We start from the raw sequence: 15,654 nt of genomic DNA, 5'->3' as shown, positions 1-15,654 counted from the left end.
AAAGTCTTTTACCATATGTTATCGGTTCATCTACTACTCGTGAACTCTGGTTAGTTCTTGAACGAAGATTCTCAGCTTGTTCTCGTTCTCACATTTCTCAACTGAAGAACAAGTTACAAGCCATAAAGAAAGGAGCATCTACTATGTCCGATTATCTGCAAAAAATTAAACAAATTTCAGACAACTTGATGGCAGCTGGAATTGTTATTTCTGATGGTGATTTGGTTGATCAAGTTCTTCGTGGACTAACTCATGAGTATGATTCATTTTGTACTTCAATACGTTTGAGAACTGAAGAAGTCTCATTTGACGAATTACATGGTCTTTTGTTAAGTGAAGAGATCAATGTCAGTGATCGACAAGGTGCGATACTTGAAACTGCTCCACAAGCATTTGCTATGAACTACACTAGTTCAAACTACAATACTAGTCGTGGAAGAGGTTATTATCACAGAGGAAGAGGAATGAACTCTAATCAAGGGAGAGGATCAAATTCTGGTAGAGAATTCTACCCTATGCAAGGTTATGGATCTAATTCTAGTTCCAATGTCCAAACCAAAGAACAAGTTCCTTCACAATGGCAACAAAATGGAACTAAGAGCTCAAGGCCTGTCTGTCAAATCTGTGGCAAGACTGGACATGTTGCAATAGATTGTTACAATCGCATGAATTATTCTTTCCAAGGGCGAATTCCACCTTCCAAACTTCAAGCAATGGCAGCACAATATTCTTCAAAGTCTCAAAGCTCTAATTCACAGTCCTCTCAAAGCTATGATGGTAACTCTTCTTCCAATCCTTATTATCATAACTATAATGCTTACATCTCAGACAACAATTCTACTCCTGCAAATGAGTCACATTGGATAGCTGGCACTGGAACAACACATCATCTAACTCCTGAGTTGAGTAATCTCTCTATATCAAATGATTATGCTGGAAATGACAAGGTCATTGTGGGAGATGGTAAAGGTCTGTCAATCTCTCATATTGGTAACTCTATATTTAATACACCATATTCATCATTTAGTCTCAAACACATTCTACATGTTCCTACTATTGCACAAAACTTGTTATCTGTCCACAAATTCACTAAAGATAATGACTGTTCCATCACATTCACATCATCCTCTTTTTATGTCAAGGACAACAATTCGGGCAAGATTATTTTCCAAGGGAACCATAAGAATGGACTCTATCCTCTTACATTCAAGCTTAGCTCAAGCTCTTCTTCACCTCATTCAAACTCATCTCAGTCTCACAATGGTATTTCTACAGCATTTCTTGGAGCCAAAGCCACTGCATCTGTCTGGCATCAAAGAACTGGACATCCATCTTTTTTTGTTTTGAATAAAATCATTTCTGATTTTCAGTTGTCATTTTACACTTGTAATAAATCCAGTTTTTGTACTGCTTGTAAACTTGGTAAAATGACCAAACTTCCTTTTGCTTTATCACAATCTGTAAGCTCAAAGCCTTTGGAGTTAATACATTTTGACCTTTGGGGTCCATCTTCAATTCCCTCAACAAATGGTTTTTTGTATTATGTTTCATTTATTGATGATTGGTCTAGATTCACATGGATTTTTCCCCTGTTTCATAAATCTGATTTTTTAACAATTTTTCAATCTTTTAAAATAAATGTAGAAAACCTTCTCAATAACAAAATCAAAATCCTTAGATCTGATGGAGGGGGTGAATACATTAGTAAAAGACTCAAATACTTCCTTCAGTCACAAGGCATTTCTACTCAATATTCTTGTCCACATACACCTGAACAGAATGGCATGGCCGAGCGGAAGCATAGGCATATTATAGAAATGGCTAGGACACTTATTGCCCAAAGCAATGTACCTCCTCGATTTTGGGTCAACATCTTTCAAACCTGTGTTTATCTAATAAACAGAACACCTACAAAGTTTCTAAACTACAAGTCTCAACTTCAGATTCTCTTTCGACAGTCTCCAAATTATTCATTTTTTAAAGTATATGGTTGCTTATGCTTTCCTTGGTTGAAACCTTACAACACAAATAAACTTCAAGCCAGAAGCAAAGAATGCGTCTTCCTTGGTTACAGTCTTGATCACAAAGTTTACCAGTGTTTGGATCCTATTACAAATAAAATTCATGTGTCTAGGCATGTTTTATTCAATGAGCATTCTTTTCCATTCAAAACTAATACTCCAACCTCTATTCCTTCAATTCCATTAACTACAAAACTTCTTGTTCCATCCTTATACTCACCAGCAGTTACTCCAAACTCAAGTCAATTAAATGCTTTTCACAATTCTGAACTTTCTGCTAATGACCTTCAAACTGAAACTGTAAATGTTTCAACTAGCTCTCCAATTGCTATCACAACTGCAGTTGATACAAATGTCTCTTCTTCTCATGTTCCTGTTCATGTTCAACCTATTGTCAGAACTCTCAGAAAACCTCAACCACCAAGTCATTCCATGACTACTAGAGCAAAACAAGGAATCTTTAAAAAGAAATTTTATTCAGCCACCAAGCATCCTATTACTGCTCTCATTTCAGAAGCCAATGCTCACATTCAAGTTCCGACATGTCACACTCAAGCCATGAAGGATTCCAATTGGAGATCAGCAATGGCATCAGAATATAATGCTCTCATTCAAAATAAGACATGGATACTAGTACCTTTTGATCCTTCTATGAATCTTGTGGATAATAAATGGGTGTTTAGATTGAAAGAGAAAGCAGATGGTTCAATAGATAAGCACAAGGCTCAACTAGTAGCTAAAGGATATCTTCAGCAAGTTGGCCTTGTCTTCAATGAAACTTTCAGTCTTGTTGCAAAATCAACCACCATAAGGCTCATTCTAACTCTTGCAGTACATTACAACTGGTCTGTGAAACAACTTGATGTGTCAAATGCATTCTTGCATGGTGATCTAAAAGAAACTGTTTACATGACTCAGCCCCATGGATTTACTAATCCTCAAAAGCCTACACATGTATGCAAATTGCAGAAATCCTTATATGATCTGAAACAAGCACTTGGTATGAAAAACTCATGGGAGCTTTACTGGAATATGGTTTTGAACCGGCAAAAGCAGACACATCCTTATTTGTGAGAAAGGTAGATGATACAATCACCTTCATTTTGATTTATGTGGATGATATATTACTCACAGGAAATTCTGTTGCATATTGTCACACTCTACTTGGACTCTTAAGTCAACATTTTGCAATGAAGGATCTTGGGGAGATTCATTACTTTCTAGGAATGCAAATACATAGAACAAGTGATGAAATGTTTATGTGTCAGAGTAAATATGCTTTGGAGGTACTTAAGAAAGCCTCTATGGAAAATGAAAAGCCATGTTCTACACCATGTTCCACAACAGAAAAGCTAAATAACTTCTCTGGTGACTTATTGCCTGATCCTACAGTTTTTAGAACAATAGTGGGTGCCCTACAATATCTTTTATGGACAATTCCTGATTTAGCTTATGCAGTAAATCAAGTCTGTCAATTTATGCATCCCCCAAGAACATCACACATGTTGGCAGTGAAAAGAATATTGAGGTTTCTGAAGGGTACTATTACTCATGGCCTAAAACTCACAAAAGGCTTCTCAATGGTAACAGCCTATTCTGACTCAGACTGGGCTGGTTGTCCAGACACAAGGAGATCTACAAGTGGCTTTTGTATTTACTTTGGAAATAGTCCTATCAGTTGGAGTTCTAAGAAGCAGCCAACAATCTCTAGATCTTCTACGTATGAAATATAGATCTCTTGCCTACACATCAGCTGAACTCTATTGGCTCTCAATACTTTTGAAGGATTTACATGTTTTTCTCAAGCAACCATCACTTCTATTATGTGATAATGTAAGTGCAATCTCACTGTCCAAGAATCCAGTCTTTCATGCACGTACAAAGCACATTGAGGTAGATTTTCACTATGTCAGAGAACTAGTCACTTCAAATGCTATACAACTACATTACATTCACACACAGGATCAAATTGCTGACATTTTTACAAAGGGGCTTTCTTCAGTCAGATTTTCTCTACTTCAGCACAAGCTATGTGTTTTACCAAACATTATCTTGAGGGGGTATATCAGAGATAATCCACATCAGCAGTCCACGTCAGCATAACTAACTTCTAACAAATTCAGCTATTAGTTCTAACAGTTTTCAGTTGTGCTCTAACAGATTCTGTTGTAACAACTTACAAGTCACTGGTATATAAAGAGCAAGTGTAATAACAGAGAGGTTAACGAAATGAATTGTAATTTTGAGATGATGTCTCATTAATCTGTACAGTTCGAAATGGGTTCGACGTAGTAACGGTTTTTGCAGTTGGTACTGGGGTTCTCACTGGTTTAACATGTGAGCTTTTGCTTCTTACTTTTGATAGTCCGATTGAGAAGGAGCCACTGTGAGTTCAGAATGTGCATGTTGCCTGTGTTTGATAACTTTGAGAGGGCTAAAGCTGAAATATAGTTGGAGATTGACCCTTGTCGTCGTGAATGGTGAAGGTGTCTGCGGAGCCAAGAACCAAAGCGTATTTGTGACTGGGAAAGTGGGAGAGTGTATTTTTTTTTGCTAATCTTTTTGTAAGTTTAACCTGCATGGAGCAAATTTTAATGTCTGTATTGTGTTTTTGCAATTTGCAAAGCTTTATAAGCCAATGTCAGTTTATCGTATCTCATCTTTATTTTTTTCAATTCTGAATTTTTTTGTTTGAATTAACACAATAACCGAGATTGGGATGGGATTGTCAACTTCCTTCATTGAATCCATACACTGATCCATACACTGCTCGTCAAGGTTCTTCGAAGCGCATATCTCAGCATCTTGTTGGGCACTCTCTCGACTTACTTAGAGCATCAGGACAAGAAAAGCTAACCATAGATGGCACAAATTAGGAATAGGATCAGCACCCCACAATGTTTATAGATAAACTCTTGTGGTATGTCGCTTCCTGATGACTTAAACTTAAACTCTCCATAACATGGTCATACAACTATACAAGTATAAAGTGGTTGAAATGTTTGTAGTAAATACATTGGATTACAAAAAAAAAAAGAAATGTTAACAGTAGTAACGTATGAGCAGTCTGCAGTCCCATAATTCCCTTTTTTTTCACAGTAAACATGAGGCACAACATTACACTCATAGGTTACACTCAAAAATAAAAAAGTAACCGATTAAGAAGTCGAAAACAATCAACTTAAATTATTGAAATCATTACAATTAGCATGAGTGCCTCATTGTTTTGAAACTAATTTACACACGAAGATAGTAGTACAAAATGGCACTTAAATAACTGTCATAACAATCCTGACGATTTTGGAAGAAAACTTGCTTTTTGTGTATATCTGCTCCTCTGGTAGTAAAAGAAAAAAGGTAAAGACAGAATTCTCTGATTGAAGAATTATGCTAAGTACCTCAAATATTCAAGCAACAACCTGTTCACAAAATGAGATATCAACCAGCACAGGTGCACACTAACCCAGTGGTATGTATTGAGGCTCATGAATCATCCCTTTCCACCCCTATGAGGTGGCGTCCCTGGTTTTGAGATGTTGCCAAATCTTATTTTTCCTTTCTTATCAAAGGGCTTCAGGATCTGAAAGGAACATATTAACGAATCATCTACACTCATCATTGCACCAGCATTGTCAAACTTGCCGCAATAATTTGGCACAGAGGATATAGTCACCAGCTGCCGATTGGCAAAGAATTGGTATCCATCTTCTACTACCTGGTGAGCCCGGCAAATGAGATCAAGGTCATGTTTCGAAAGAAACTCTGCAACCTTGTCAGGTCCAAATATATATGATACACCTCTGTCATTTTCTCCCCAACCTTCGACGTCTTTGTCAGGATCAGCCCAAAGCAAATCACAAAGCAAACCCTGATCCGACACATCTACTGGACGAGCAATATTCCTAATCTGATCCAAACTCCTTAGATCTGGAGACAAACCCCCATGCATGCAAAGAATCTTTTCATCAATAAGAGCCGCCACAGGTAGGCAGTTGAATCAGTCAGTAAATACCTTCCAAAGCCGTACATTAAACCTCCTCTTGCACTCATCATAAAACCCATATATACGGTTAATGGAAGCACATTCATGGTTCAGAAGAAAAAAATTCTCTGGATACTTGATCTTGTACGCTAGGAGAAGGCAAATGGTCTCCACCATCTTAATGTAACCTGGAAAAAAAATATAACAAACCCAAGTTCGAATAAGCGGAATGCAACGTTAGACAAATTCTAGCAGATTATGTGTTAACTAGTAGACAAGATGGAAGTAGGTACCGTTTAAATTAAAATTCTATTTTACTTCTAGTGATTACTTTTCTCCCCCTTTTTCTTACATAAGGTTCATGAGCAGCAAAGTCTATTCGATTGTTATCAGTTGAAAAAAGACGCTTAATTACGGCAACTAGGAACACGTCTCTAACAAGTAAAGATTTAGATTAGGAATATATGTATATAACCACTAAATGCAAGCACTAACAGTTGGTTTTTTCGAAGATGAAACATTCAATATTGTAAAAAAAAAAATTAGGTGTAGTAATCGTAGATTCTCAAAACTTGTGTTGTGTCTTTTTTTGTTTAGGACGTATAGATGAGAAGGAGAGAAACAGAAGTTCAATCTCATGAATTTTGTGATCCTATTTGAGGAAAATAGGCGAAAGAGAGAATTGAAAGAGAAAGAGTGGTGCGTAGGAGGGAGAGAGAGAGAGGAGTGCTCTCACGGAAAGAAGATATTTTTTTTTATGCAAATCATACTATATTATATATATTTAGCAAAAAGTCACACAGATAGGGGTAAGCAGCAAGATTCTAAAATACACCCTGGGAGATCAGCCTGTCCTAACTGCTGATATGCCCAAGCAGCTAGTGAGTCTGCCTCGCCATTCAAGCTCCTACTGATCCATCTAAACGCAAAAGATCTGAGCCCAGATCCTAAACTAAAAATATGGTTTTTTATACATTCCCATTGCCATCTACAGGAGCTGCCTTGTAAAGCTCCAATCACTTCAGCATTGTCCCCTTGTAGCACATAATGGTGTCCTCCAAGATGTCTTGCCAAGAAACATACTTCAGCTTTTTCCACTTCGGCTTCCCTGCTTCGAGGGGCCTTAAATCTCCTAACCGCTGTCCCAACAATAGCACCCTCACTGTCAACTGCAATAGCCCCATCTCCAGCCCACCCATTTTGCCTGTGGAAGGATGCATCAAATCTAATGAGTATACTATCATTAGGTATGTAGGGAAAGACATAATCCAAATTTGTTCCATCATAAGCTGAGACAGGGTTAGAGTAAGGATATTCTTCACTATATGCCAGAAAACACTTCTCTGCCAGCATGCAACTTTCTCTGACCAGCCTTTCACAGTTAGCCTTCCTATTCTCAAATTTTAGGTAATTTCTGGCTTGCCAAATCTTTTGAATCAGGATCACAATGTGGGTTCCAGCCAACCTAAGCTCTTCATCAGGGCTGCAGCACCAAGCCAAGAAGAGGTCTAGCCTCTCTCTTATGGAGGTCTGTTGCTCCTTATGCACTCTCAACCCAACCTGAGATCCAAACCACACTGTCCTTACCTAGTCACAGGTAAAGAACAAATGTTCTACAGATTCCACCTCTTTGAAGCAGAAGGGGCATGAGAAATCCCCCTTTATTTTTCTCACTGCTAGGACATCACCTATAGGTAGGATCTGCATATAGAGCTTCCATAGGAACAATTGTATGTAAGCTGGGAGAGGGCCTTCCAGATATGTTTAAGAGTGAGGTGGTTACAGCTAGAGCTTTGTCCCACCTCCTGCTTAGGCTTAAGAAAATGGTATACAGACTTAACTGTCATGTTACCACCTCTGTCTTGTCCCCATTTCATCTTGTCTGTACTATTGCCTTCAGGTCTTATTTTAATATCAAGAACCTTTCTGCAGATGAAGTGATTAAGATGAATACTAAGTTTGGCCTCATCCTAGCCACTTTTATCTGACAGAAACAGGTCTAAGACCACACAAGAATCTAAGTTGGGTGCCACCATCCCCAACTCCTCCAGCGTACTGGGTTTGCCATTGCAGTACAGCCAAGGATCCTTTAAGGTTGAGATAGAGTTCCCATTGACAATAGCCCAAATCAGACCCCCACTTATTTCATTAAAAGTTTTATGGATCCCTTTCCAAAAGTAGGATGCTTTGTCTGGGGGTTTTTTAACATCACCAATCCAGTGTTTACCATATATGCTGAACAGAGTCCTAGTCCATAGGGATTGTAGGTCCGTAGCAGCTTTCCATGGTAATTTAGCCAACATGGCTACATTCATGTCCCTAGCCTTCCTCAGGCCTAAACCCCCCAACATCTTTGGGTTGACATATGTGTTCCCACCCAATGGTGTGGACACTTTGAGATTGTTCCTTTCCTACCCACCAGAAATCTCTACATGTCTTGTCAATCTTAATGCAAGTGGAGACAGGTAGCACATAGGTTGACATGACATATAGGGGGGTAGACTGGACCACAGCTTGGATAAGAGTAGTCCTGCCTGCTTGGGACAGGACCTTTGCTCTCCATCCCTTGATCTTATTTTGGATCTTGTCTACCAAGTAGTCAAAGTCCTCCGACTTCTTTCTTGATAGCATGATAGGAACACCAAGATACAGTTCCTTAGGGGCAAAGTTCCTAACTTTCCAGAATCTTTTAAGTCTGAACTTTTGCCTATAAGATACATTCCTACTGAAGAAAATACTGGATTTTTCAAAATTAACTTTTTGGCCAGATGCCTCACAATACCCATCAAGGATTCTCTTGAGGTTTCCTGACTCTACCACATTTGCTTTAGTAAAGAGGATGAGGTCATCTGCATATAACAGGTGAGATAAGGCAGGGGAGTTCCTTTTGATCTTAATGCCATGCAGCTCCTCTTCCTGTTCAGACTTTGCAATCATTCTAGACAGGGCCTCACAGGCAATGATGAACAAGTATGGAGATAAAGGGTCCCCTTGCCTCACTCCTCTTTCAGGGACAAACCTCTCCAGAGGGGACCCGTTTAGCATAACTTGGAAAGAAACAGTAGAGACACACTGCTGAATCATGTGTCTCCATTTCATGTTAAACCCCAGCTTCTTAAAAATGCTGTCAATGAAGGTCCACTCAACCCTATCATAGGCCTTTGCCATATTCAGCTTTAGGGCAATCCAACCCTCATTTTTAGATTTCATGTTCTTCATATTACGGAAAGAAGATATTGGAGAGAGAAAATAGAATAGATGTATGGGGTTTTTGTGAGTGTATTTCGTGTGAAATTTTAATATTTAGATAAAGTCCGTTTAAGTACATCCGATTAAGAGCGGGGCTATATATATATAAGTTTTTGACAATTTCAACAATGATTTCTTGGACTCTTAACTCAACCATCCATTAGCACCCAAGCATTGCAAGAGAGCCACCATGAAGTATAGTAGACTTTGTCTAACAAGTCTTTTTCCAAACAAATTTTGTGATGCAACTGACAATATGGGACATAGATACTTTTCAAAAACAGCATCGTTATTTCTTTTTGATCAAAAATTTATTGTGGATTATCGAACTCAGCCATTTTGTTATGGATTGTGGTACAAGGTTTTGATTAATTTGTAGTAGCTAACTATTTTTGCTATTAGGTGGGCGCTAAAATTATCTAGGTGAAGGTGAAAGATTTAACTTTTAAGGAGAGAAAATAGGGGAGAGTTAACTAAAGTTACCAAAAAAAAAAAAATAGAGTTAACCAAGGTTGTAGTATGGGACACGTGATGGGGCGTAAGTTTTTCTCGCTTTGGGGTATGTAATTGTTAATTAATTTTCAGATGATACAAGAGCTTCTAGCTCAATTGGTTGTGTACCCCTTTTCTCATGGGAGGTGAGCCTTCGGGCTAGAGATAGGGTGTTGCTACGATGGGTGGACCGACGAGCAAAAGCAAGTCTTCATAGACAAGGTGGAGGCAATTGGGTCTACTCAAAATGGCGCATTAGCGAGAGCCTTCGGGCAATGTAAGCCTTCGGTGCGGGTCTGCCTTAACCCTCTAAATATTTCAAAAAAAAAAAAATCGTATGAGATTTTTATATATTTTATAAGTTTGGGTAACTGTGTACTTGTTCGCAAATTTATCCCCGGGAAGAAAAATAATTTAAACTTAACCATGATATTTCAACAAAGATTAGTGGGAAATATGATTGGAGCTCTTCAAAATTGGCAAAAATTAGATATTTCAAAATTTCAACAAAGATTTATCCCGACCCATATGGCCATATCCATAGGTAAAAGTGTAAATGTGTTCTAATAACAAATTTCAGATAGTGGAAAACCACCCAAAGTGAAGTCTAAAAGTCTCCAGAAAAAACAAGAATAAATTGGTCCCAAGCCCATTTTTGAGTGAAAATCATTCTCAAAACCAATATTTTTTTAATCACTCTCAACAACAATTTTCGAGTGAAAATAACCCTTTAGGACAAATAGTCCGGATTTGAAATAAATATTTTTCCAATTTTACTCTTTCTATCATTTTGCTATGAACAATGAGTGTATACCTTATGTTGATGTATGAACAATGATTGTTCATACTATAAAGGTTCAAATTGGGCAAACCTTACATGTGTAGGAAATTTGTCAGGTTAGGGGGTCAAAAAAGTGGAGAGAGTGGCGCTCTTAGACAATTAACACCCTTCCAGCTAGTGAGTATACTACTAAAAAAAGGACATTTGATGACAGCTTTTAGCTGTCATGAAATATGTATAATGACACTTTCTAATTGAAAAAATAGTCGTCATTACTGGGGGTGTCATAAAAAGTCTACCAAAACCGTCATAAACTCCAAGACAGTTTTAGTGGAAGTGTTAAGAAAAATCAATTTTTAATGTCAAAAATTACCTCAAAAACCATCATAAGATGGAAAGTATTTATGACGGTTATCATAAAGCAGTCAAAAGTTAGTGGTAAAAAGCATCAAGATATAGCTTGGCTTATGACTTGTATGACAAAAACGTCATGAAAATTTCTTGATTTTTCAAAAAAAAAAAAAAATTAAAAAAAAATATTATTACCAAATTTATCATATAATCAATTTGCCAGGAATTGCATTGCAAATAATTTAAACCAAAACATGACATAAAACTTTTCCATTTATGAATTTATCAATAGCATAACAGTAAAAAAATGACTAAAATTCAATTACATTTGTCCACATGTATATATCCTAAATAAAAGTACATGCTGAACTAAAAAAAATAGAGCTTTCCATAGTCTTACTAACAAAAGAAGTTTTCCACCATTTGACTCTTTCAATCGAATCTAAATAAGCTTTCCACGGCCTGACTCTTTCAACCGAATCTAAAACAAACAAAGTTAGGAACAAATGGGTTAGTTTGTTTTTATAAGAAAAAAAAGAGTAACCAATTAATCAATTATATAATATGTAGAATAAGTAAAAACCTGAAAAAATAATTGAAAAATCATCAATGCAAATAATGCTACCATGCATGGTAATTAACCCTTAAAGCAATGTTGACGACAAACTATTTGATCATCTTCACTTAAAATTGCACTATTGCAGATTGGTTATCCCATTCCTTGGAATTTGGAATACAGTTTAAGGAAACAAATGCCTAAATGTGTTTCTAAACATGGAATCCGTTCTTATGCCTAACTGGGAACTACTTCTGAACTGAATATGCAAAATGGAATACAGCTCACCCTAAAGGTAATGAGAGCAGATCACAATTTTAATTTTTTTGCTAACTATGTTCCAACTTGCACTGGATGAAAAAACAAAGTAAATTTACAAGGATCTAAGTGCAAGAATAAATAGCACCAAGTGTGTAAGTGTGTAGTAACTTACTTAAACATGAGATAAACAATCATGGGGCCCTCCACTTTATAAAGCACAATGTCCTTATGTTAACATGTGTAGCACATATATTTTATTTATATACTTTAGTATAAGGGGTCTTCGATCTGTGGTCTTGGACTATTGGCAAAAGGCACCACTAGAACAAAATAAGAAGTTAAATGGAGTTCAGGAAAAAGGATCATAAACTTTCAGAAACCAAGTTAACTACTTTACATCTTTATCACTTACATTATTTACTACCATTTGTATACATAGCCAACAAACATAAACTATATATATCCTAGTCTACTTCACAAGATCACATATCAAAATTGCAATCGATTATTTTTTTACACTATTATTAGTTTAACCACAGTACCATAAATAAGAGTCACAAAAGTCAAGTTGCATACGAATAAATGGCTCTTAATGCAATACTATAAAATTTGAATCCACTACAGAATCTGGAATGCATCCTTAACTTAAGCAGACCCCATAAAGACCACTTTAACTATCTAAGATCAGTGCAGCACATTCGGAAAAACAAGAAAAGATCGGACTTCAGACGTACTTGTGGTCAAATCAAGCAAGCAGTACTTAAGGCATATGATAAACCAATCAAAGTATGGCATGGATAATTAAGTGCAACAACTCAGCCATATGCAACAAAAGGAAGACCACACATGAAAAAAAAAACTTACTAATCACAAAATGATTGAAGCGGGTTGTTTTTCACAAAACGTTCTCACTTGATATTTCTTGGTCGACCCCTTTTTCCAAGACTTACATCAGGAGGATTCTGACTTGGGGACAGAGAAGCAACCTTTACTGATCCATCATGAGATGCATTCTTGGTAGACTGAGAAAATGCTTCCCCCTTCTTGGGAGAATCACTACCAAGGACGAAACATTTTGCATCTCCGGGTCCCCATTGCTTGTGATTAACTTTGCAGATTTTTCTGAAAGTGCATCGCCTACACTAGGAATAGCAACATCACTCTCCAGATTTTCAGTACCCTGGCCAACAAATAAGATAAACGTGTGATTCGATATATCTGATCAAACGATGTATATTTGGGGTTCCAAGAACATATAATTTTCAATAAAAATAACTACCTGCGTTGCCTTATCAGAATTAGTTTTCTTTTGCGAACTTCTATCAGTAGCCTGAAGCACGCCAAAGCATTGAGTCAGAAATATCAAAACAGTCGCCTACTATATTGTACTCGTTGTTTACGCAATGTGACAAAAATAAGGCAGTAGGTAAATGTGCAACATACTCTAGAGTCTAGACCTAGTAAACGTACTTCTCAAATAACAGAACCCCATCTAGCCTTTTATCAAACATCTAATATGCAAAGAACATAACCCCCACATCCACAAAACATTTCGAACAACTACTACAGAGAATCAAAATCGCAGTAGCTGATTTAAGCATGTACAAATACAATGCAACAAAACATTTTATTTGAAACTAGAAACAAAACATTTTATGTGAAACTAGATTTTCAATAAAAAAGACCAACTATTTCTGATCAAAAACTTCCAAAAAAACAAACCTTTTTAGATCGAAATGTTAAGTAACAGGATTGCAAAGATGAAGAGACGAAAATAAAAGTACCCACATGGTTACCATAAGTTCAGCAAATATCGAATTTTTCTTCTCAAAATGTGCAGCAAAAATCTTCTCCCATGACTTTCAAAACAAGTCCAGTGGTTAAGCGAACTCCCAGTGGCTTAGGAAGCGGTTTCGAACATTGAAGAGAAAAGAAAAAGATACGGTAGAGGAAGCTTATCCAGGGTTTCGAGAGACTAGCAGAGGCGAGGGACTAAAATTGGTTTCAAGAAGAGAGGTCACAGTGCATGGGAATTCTATTCTTTTATGCACTTTTGTGTTTTATCTTTTCTTTTCTGGTGAGACTGTGAGAGGCTTGACCGCTTGACTCCCAAAAGCAAATAACTCGACGGGTTCAAACCCCTACTGACGGAGTGACGGTTAACCTAAACTGTGTCATAAATTTCTTGAAGCTTGTCTTAGTGAAGTCATAAATTTCTAAAGCCGTCATAACAAAGAAGTCAATTTGACGGTTTTAGAAAATTTGTCATAAAATCATCATATTTTCTTGACACTTCTATCATACCCGACACAATCTTACATAGTTGTCATAATAATTTCACTAGGAAACTTATCTTGACGGTTTTTAACAAAGCCGTCAAGATAGAAAGAAAAACAACTGTCATAATATGTCCTTTTTTTAGTAGTGGTAATACATAAGTCAGTAGTCACTCTAAAAAAACCTACCCAAATTTGAATACAACTTAAGAAATTTGTGGCATGAAATTAACATGTAAAACATTTTACATTTGCACACACTCAAAAGGTATAAGATGGAATTGCACCATGTGATTAGATAATAAATATTTACGCACATAATCACCTAATCGACTTCAATCTTTGGCACCTGCAATATTGCAATTATAAATAATTTTAAGAGAACAAATAAATAAACCAATAAGATAAATAAAATATTGATAATTAGATGTGATGAACAAAACCAAAAAACAAAATAACTAAACCAAAAAAATGAAAAAACAAAAACAAAAACAAAAACTAAAAACTAAACGAAAACATAAAAAGGTGAAAGATAGAACCTACTTGTTGAGATATGCATAGAATGAAGTGCAAAGAGGTAGTATAGTTGTTATAGAAGAAGCCAAAAGAACGAAATTTATATGTGGGAATTACACGAAAGAAGATGGAGTTGGTTAATGTCAAAATCGAATAAATTTGGACATGGAGAAAAAGGAAATTTGAATGGAAAACGGGAAATTATAATAATAGGAGAGGAATAAAGAGTAACAGATGGGATTTTAAATATGGAAGATAGATTTATTCTTCACTATTCCCATTTCAATTTTATTTCTAATAAATGCATTTACACCCATGAATTTCTTCATTAAATGGAGACATTGGGTTTTTTTTTATTTGTTGGAGAGGCTAGGGTAATGACAAACTATAAATAAATAAAACGGAATATAATACCATAAAAGAAAGATTAAATGGACTATAATGTAGTAATTTAGAAATTAATTGAGGGAGTATTCAACGGAGGAGTAATATAGAAATTATTGTAAGTATCATTATCATTACTGAAGAGGTTGGGTCATTTTTTTTAAGAGGCTATGAAAAATTAAAAATAGATAAACAAATTGTATAAAACAGAATTAAAATATTATTAAGAAATAATTAAATGATTTTTAATTCATTTACAAACCATTTAATTCATTTACAAAACATTTAGTTCCTTAAGTAATACTTTTAAATGGCATTGAAAAATACTTTCAAAATGTTCTATATCGTACATCTGCCCCAATTTAACTCAGATCCCAGACGATTCCCGAGATGTATTTCCCGCTTCTAATTTCTCCTCTCAAAATAAAAACAAACCCTTGCCACATCACCCACGGCGGAACCCCCCGACAGCACTCCGTAAGTTTTCCTTTTAAATACAAATTTCAATTTGTTTTTAAAAACATAGGACCATCTTGTCATTTAAGTGGGTTTTAATCCGTGAGCGTAGCGAACTCTTGAGGTCGCTTTTCTCAAATCACCCAAAAAACCACTTGCTACGTCACTCTCCCCTGTGTCTGTCCGTACCCCCAAATAACCGTTTGTGTCACAATCTATCTTGAAAAAACGCCCAGAATTCAAGTGGGTTTTCCTTCAAACCGAACCAATTGAAATCTTTTAAACGACACATACTATATTTTCTTAAGATATTTCTCGCTCTCATATTA

General features: G+C 36.3%; 1 long non-coding RNA gene and 1 pseudogene across 1 annotated transcript; both read right to left on the bottom strand.

Annotated features, from left to right (window-relative positions):
- Positions 1-5,225: 5,225 nt before the first annotated feature.
- On the bottom strand, positions 5,226-6,180 carry LOC147479878 (serine/threonine-protein phosphatase PP1 pseudogene; annotated as a pseudogene).
- A 4,977-nt stretch (positions 6,181-11,157) lies between these two features.
- On the bottom strand, positions 11,158-13,817 carry LOC147479877 (uncharacterized). Its single transcript, XR_015203526.1, has 4 exons — positions 13,482-13,817; positions 12,973-13,023; positions 12,558-12,873; positions 11,158-11,357 (listed from the first exon to the last, which is right to left on the bottom strand). It is a non-coding gene; the product is annotated as an uncharacterized LOC147479877 (long non-coding RNA).
- Between the last annotated feature and the right edge of the window lie 1,837 nt (positions 13,818-15,654).

The sequence above is a fragment of the Coptis chinensis genome, chromosome 8 (genome assembly GCF_015680905.1).
Source record: "Coptis chinensis isolate HL-2020 chromosome 8, ASM1568090v1, whole genome shotgun sequence".
NCBI classification, from domain to species: Eukaryota; Viridiplantae; Streptophyta; class Magnoliopsida; order Ranunculales; family Ranunculaceae; genus Coptis; species Coptis chinensis.
Note: the sequence above shows the minus strand (reverse complement) of the source record. Positions and strands in the feature narration are given on the sequence as shown.